The sequence below is a fragment of the Rhamphochromis longiceps genome, linkage group LG4 (genome assembly GCF_057381845.1).
Source record: "Rhamphochromis longiceps isolate RC_006_pf linkage group LG4, R_longiceps_female_GT1.1, whole genome shotgun sequence".
Taxonomy (NCBI): Eukaryota; Metazoa; Chordata; class Actinopteri; order Cichliformes; family Cichlidae; genus Rhamphochromis; species Rhamphochromis longiceps.
Genome location: NC_140560.1, coordinates 2,367,771 through 2,374,435, shown reverse-complemented (window position 1 = coordinate 2,374,435; position 6,665 = coordinate 2,367,771).

Genomic DNA, 6,665 nt, shown 5'->3' with positions numbered 1-6,665 from the left:
TCAACTTTCGGTCTTTTACCCAAGCTAATCTGCCATTTTTCTTCCTTGGTTAGGTTTAGGGATTACAGATCTGATCTAGATTATCATTTTAAATTTGGGACACATCGTCAGTAGTGGACCTTGGATTCATCGGATGTTTCGGCCATTATCACTAGACACCCTCATCCAAGGAGGCCCTGCCAGGGTTGATCAGGCCCTGGAGTGTCACTGGTTTATGTTAAAATGTTATTTCTCTTCTTCTTTCTTCTGTCTAGTTTTCTACAGTTTATTTTCTTCTATCTATTCACTGCAACTGAGAAATAATACTTACCTCTTTAGCATTTATGGAGCCTCACTTCTTCAAAGGGATAGAAAAGGTGACAGAGAGGAGTACGACAAAAGGGACACGATCAGAGAGAGCAGAGAGGAGAGCCGGAAGGGCGGCGCCCGACCTGGCTTCCCACACCTCCCAACCAGATTGGGCTGTACGCTCTACCTTCCCACTTTCACCCAGAAAAGGGAAGAAGAGCAGAGGGGAGTAGGGCAGAACATTTCTTTTCTCTCGCAGTTAGCTGACTGCCTTAGGTAATGTCAGCCCTTTTTAACCATAGCCAGTGACTGGTCCTCTGATCCCAATCTCTCTAAGCAGCTTTGCTGTTATGCTGGCAACAAAGCCCCTGCACCCCACTTCCACTGGGCGCACCTTGATCTTCCAGCCTCTGTCCTCTGCCTCAGCTGCCAAGTTGGCTTCTTACACTCAAACACTTCCTCAATTGCTTCCTCCCATGGTACCGTCAGCTCAATGATGTATGCAAGTTTTGGGGAGTTAGACCAAAGGACGAGGTCTGGTCACAGAGTTGTTGTTATGATCTCTGTGAGAAGAATTAGCCTCTGATCCAAGTTCACCTGCATCTGCCAATCCCTGGCAACCTTCAACGGGCCCAGGTCTGGGGTTGAGGGGCTCGTCCTCGGCTTGTCTCCTTCCTTGGTTCGTGAAAGGTTGAGCGTTGATGGATTTTCTTTTGCACTCAACTTTCTTGGCTAGACACCTGAGAACCTAGTTGTGTCTCCATGTGTATCTGCCCTGAGTAAGGCTAGTCCTACAACCAACCAAGATGTGCTTGAGTGTTGCTGGGACTGTACACAGGGGGGAGGATGGGTCCTTTCCAAACCACAGCTGCGGATTTATTGGAGAAGGTAGCACATCGTATGTCACGCGGATGATGAAACTTAGTCTATTAGACTCCGAGCCCCAGATTTCACTCCATGAGAGTTTCCTCTTTTCCACACTCTCCCAATTCATCCAGCGACCATGTTTGGCCAGCGCTATGGCTCTGGCATGTCTGGCTGTTTCCTCCTGTCGACACACCTCCTACACCACCATTCTTCGACATTCGGTTACAGATGCCTGTTGCCACCGAGGTGTTACTGCGCCAAGACCAAATCCACCTCTGCCCTGTTGGACGTGACCCACCACGTCACGATGCCGAAGAGCAGGTTTGGCCCGTAGCACAGATGTGGCTGGGGTCCACTTCCTCCCCGTTGCTAGGGTGGGAGCAGTGCCTCCCACTACGGGGTCCCGGGAGTCCATGAGTGACATCTCAAGCCTCACATTTGCACATTTAAACTCTGCAACCAGGCTGGGGATAGGCAATGACAGTATCCCGTCGCTGTAGAGTCCAACGCTGCTGAGGCACTTGGGAAGTCCGAGCCACTTCTTAGCGTAGGAGCTCACTAGCCTCTCTAGTTGATTGGTGTGATTGAGTGAGACCTCGTACATTGTCAACGGCCACAGTAGTCTGGGTAATAACCCAAACTGGAAGCACCAGAGCTTCAGTTTCCCTGGGAGTGCAGTGTTGTTAATCCGCTTGAGGTCATCAGCCAAGTTCTGCCTTAATTGTTCTAGTTGCCACGTATCATTGAGGTCTGCATTATACCACCGTCCCAGGCTCTTTATGGGCTTCTCTAAGACTGTTGGAATTGGTTCTCCACTGATATAGAATTGCTTGACTGTCAGTTTTCCTTTTATGATGGAGATGCTGCAAGATTTACTTGGCTTAAACTCCATCCTTGCCCATTGTTTTCCAGGAGCTTCTGTAGGAATCACCTAGTACATGGTTTTGTTGTTGTAATGATGGTCATGTCATCCATGTAGGCCCTAATGGGAGGAAGATGCTGAAATAGTTGAAGGCCATCCACAAGATGTCTTGTGGGACTGACCCAAAGGCGTTGGCAAGGTCTAAAAAGACCACATGAAGGTCTCTTCGTTCTTTTTTGGCAGTTTGAATCTGGTGCCAGATGACGCTAGCATGCTCCAGACATCCCGAGAAGCCCCAGATGCCAGCCTTCTAAACTGATGTGTCAACATAGTTGTTTCTTTGCAGGAAAGCAGATAGTCTTTGGGCCAAATCACTGAAGAAGATCTTTCCCTGTACATTCAGCAGGCTGATCTGGCAAAACTGGCTGATGGATGAAGAGTTCTTCTCCTTAGGGATCAGAATACCTCCTGCTCTTCGCCAAGCCTTCTGCCATGCTACCTTCATCAGCTTCCACAGGTATTTGAGGACTCGTAGGGTGTTTTTATAGAGCCTGTATGAGATGCCATTAGGTCCTGGGGCCGATGCTGCTCTTGCCTTCTTCACTACCTTCTCCACTTCACTCCATGTAGGTGGTCTTATGTCCATTTGGTGTTCAGGTGCCTGGATGGGTGGCATATCAGTCGGAATGGTAACTGGCTCATGCCTCTGATCATAAGAGTAAGCTTTCCTCAGATGATCTTCCAGGTCTTTTATGGGCATTTTGAGGCACCCGCTCTGCTCTTCAACAAAAAGGCCCTTAACAAAGTTGTATGGGTTGCTGTAGAAAAGGGTCCTTGTCCGTTCTTTCTTCTTACGTTGTCGTCTGAGGTGTTCTGCTCTTCGCAGCTTAGTAAGTTGTTGCTTTATTTCCTCCTGCAGGGCAGTGAGTCCCTCCCTTTCTGTCTCATAGGCCCTCCTCCACTGTTGCCTCAGTTGTCTTCTAGAGGTGGGAATCACCATACACCCCACGATACGATATTATCACAATACTTAGCTCACGATACTATATTATTGCGATTTTTTTTTTTAAAATATATTTTTGCAATATTCTGGGTATTGCAATACAATATTTTGTGATTTATCACATATTTTTTCTACTGCAGATTTTGTCCATAAAGGTAAACTTTATCATTATTCATTTTATCTAATAATAAAGTCTCACACTCAGTCTTTCTCTCATGTCAGTCAGTCTTATTGCTGACAAAGTGAACGGTTTGTATAACAGTCTAGTAACCAACTTAACTGAACGTAACTATCTGGTACAATTATAGCTTAAAACAAAATATAATTTTACATTAAATAAAAAAGTTTTAAATTTAAATAAAATAAAACATGTCTTAAATTAAAATAAGTAAACTGTCCTGTTTGTTGCTGCCCTAAAAAGAGCTCCAGAGCGTGGTTTGCCACTGTGCTTCTATTGAAAAACCCAGTTATGCGCCGCACTCTCCCCAAGACCCTGGCTACTGCAGGCAGGTTTAAGGCTCGTTGTGATGCCAGATTGAGCATATGGGCGAAACACTTCACATGCAGGTATCCCGCTAGCTGAGTGGCAATTGTCATATTAGAAGCATTGTCGGTGACAACCACCAGATTTTTGTCAGCAATCCCCCATTCCTGTGCTGCATTTTGCAGGAGATTTGCAATGTTCGCTCCGGTGTGACTTTCATGTAATGTTCGAGTTTGGAGAACGTAAGACAGCAGTTGCCAGTCCGCTGTGAGATAATGAGCTGTTATAGTCGCATATGAATCCACAGCCCGCGAGGTCCATGCGTCGCAAGTTAATGCAACCCTTTCTGCTGTGCTCAAACTGTCCTCAACTTTACGCTTCACATCTATGTAGAGATTGGGTACGGCTGTGTCCGCGAAAAAACGTTGTGATGGTATCACATACCTGGGTTCCAGCGTCTTCATCATGTAAGAAAAGCCCTCGTTTTCCACAATGTTGTAAGGACGCAGGTCTTTGCAGATGAAGTACGTGATAGATTGTGTTATTTTCTTAGCTCGCTCTGAATTGGGAGATAGCTTTGCTAAGCTAAGAGTGTCCAGCGTTGGTTGATTTTTCAGTGGAGCTGATTCAGAGCTAGCTTTCCCATCCGCGGTTAATGCTATATTTGGATGGTGCCGTGTAAGATGGGCCCTCATGTTCGTAGTATTCCCAGAGTACTTTATTTTCATACGACACACCTTGCAAATCCCGTGTGTCATATCCATCTCATTTGTTCCATCCTTGTTAAAAAATCCAAAGTACGTCCAGACGTTTGATTTAAACGCAGATGGCGCTTTCCTGATCTCTTTTTCTTCCTCCATCTTTGTTTGATCAATTTTCCCATGTGCTGACCTAACCTCTGCTGACCTCACTAGAGAAAAAGCTCAACCGCACCATCTGGTGGACTGGAAGTTTTTGGAACAAAATATCGATGTCTGCTGTCCCTGTATCGATACATTATTGGCAAACAAAATATCGCGATACTACGCAGTATCGATTTTTTCCCCCACCCCTATTGTCTTCTCTCTTTCACTAATCTACCACTTTCCCGCTGTCTCCTAGACTTTAACTGGTTTAAATGGCCTTTAAACCAGTAACCTCTGAGAACTGTTTCTGCTATTAAAACAGTTTGTTTTGATAACCCTGAATGATTCTTGGTCACAACATTTGCGCCATCAGAGAAAGCTCATTTTACTCCACACACATTTGGAAAATCACAGTTTGAACATAAAATCCCAGAATAATTAGTATTTGAGATTGCTGCAGCAACAACATTAAAGAAAAATATCTTTTCATGTTGCTGTGTTTTCATTTGAAAATATAAAATGTTAATGTTTTTTATGTAAAACATAAAAACAACAAAGACGTTAAAGATGTTCTGATAAAATCTGTGAATGTCTCAATTCATTGGTGTTTCCATCTGAGAGTCTACAGGGTGAACACTGAAGTTGGGTTTTAGAAATACAAATGGCAACAGGACACGGGTTAACTTTGACCACACTAACGTCTAGTTTAAGGTGAGAGAAGTAAATGCATCACAGAAGCTAAAAGGAGCTGCTAATAAGACCCATGAGATGATTCACATCATCTAACAAGACTTCAACAGAACCTGGAACATTAAAGTTCACTTCCGGTCTGTGTGATGATTGTACTTTTATTACCTGAGCTAATGTGGATGCTGTAAAATCAGCCGGGCTGAAAAAACAAGTACACATTTGGACAAACTGTGCTGTAACTTCACATGTTGTGAAATCTTTGAGAAAAGAAAAACAGAGAAGTCATAAACTCCTTGATATGTTGACATCATGTCAGTAATGCACACAGACGTATGTTGGAAGGGTGAGCTTAACAGTTAAGATACAGTCGTCCTTACAGTCTGTACACACTTTGTCATAGATAATAAAGGTGTGATAATAAATAAAACCATAAATGTTAATCAAGTCATTTGATTTATTCTAAATTGGAAAATTATTTTCCAATTTATTCAATTTCCACCATTTTTGCGACTAACTGTTTCACTTCCAGGTGACTGTTGTTGTAAATGAAACTGGATTCATACTTCTGCTGTGCAGCTTACTGAGTGTCCTCTGATGGGCAGTGTGCAGTCACACAAAACAACAACTTAAATGTCCCCATAACCATGACTTGGAAATATAAAGGACATTATACTGTAACTACTACTGTAAAATCATTGCTGTGACTTTAAGATCACAACCTGATTCCAAACAGTCTAACGTCAACATTCTGACCCCTGGAAACAGAATGAGATCACAGGATGGCAACAAAATGGACTTTAAAATGAGATCTACCCTAACAAAGAGTAAGTGCAGCTATGTAAGAACAAGCATCACTGCTGTGGAGTTTCTTTTACATACAGACTCTGAGCTGCTCGTCTCCTCTTGGCATTTTCTTATTTAACCATTGGTGACTTGGAACCTCAAAGTTTAGCAACAAAACACTTTGTTTCCTTTTTCCATCAAACATTTCTTTCAGTCATCTGCCATATCGCGCCATCGGCCAGTCTGTCCCAGGGCAGCTGTGGCTACAACTGTAGCTGCCTCCACCAGTGTGTGAATGTGAGAGTGAATGAATAGTGGAATTGTAAAGCGCTCTGAGGGTCTTGAAAAGTGCTATATAAATCCAATCCATTATTATTATTATTATTATCTGTGTTTATCAGTGACTAATCTTTATTCAATAACCACAAAGTACACAAATACAAGATTAAATATTTTATTTTGCTTTATTGGTGGATCAGGGAGGAGTCCCAGCTCGGGGGTCGCACCGTGAGTTAGATGTTACTTGACCCACACTGGCTGCTGTGCGACCCTCTCGGGGATCCTCACTCTGGTACGATCCTCTACATGAGGTGGAGCGTTTATACTTCGGACTTTAATCCAAAAAAGGAAAATCGATTCAAACAAACAAATAAAACGAGTGAAAGCCTTCCAGCGGGGCATGCAGCCTCCAGCTCCCTCCATCTTGTTACAAAAGCACTGGTTTAATTAAGAATCATAATATTGGAAATATTTCCAAACTAATTATATTGGAATAATAATTATAAAGAACGCCCAACAGCGTCTCCAATTTCTAAGAATCCCCAGAAAATGGACCCGAAGGAG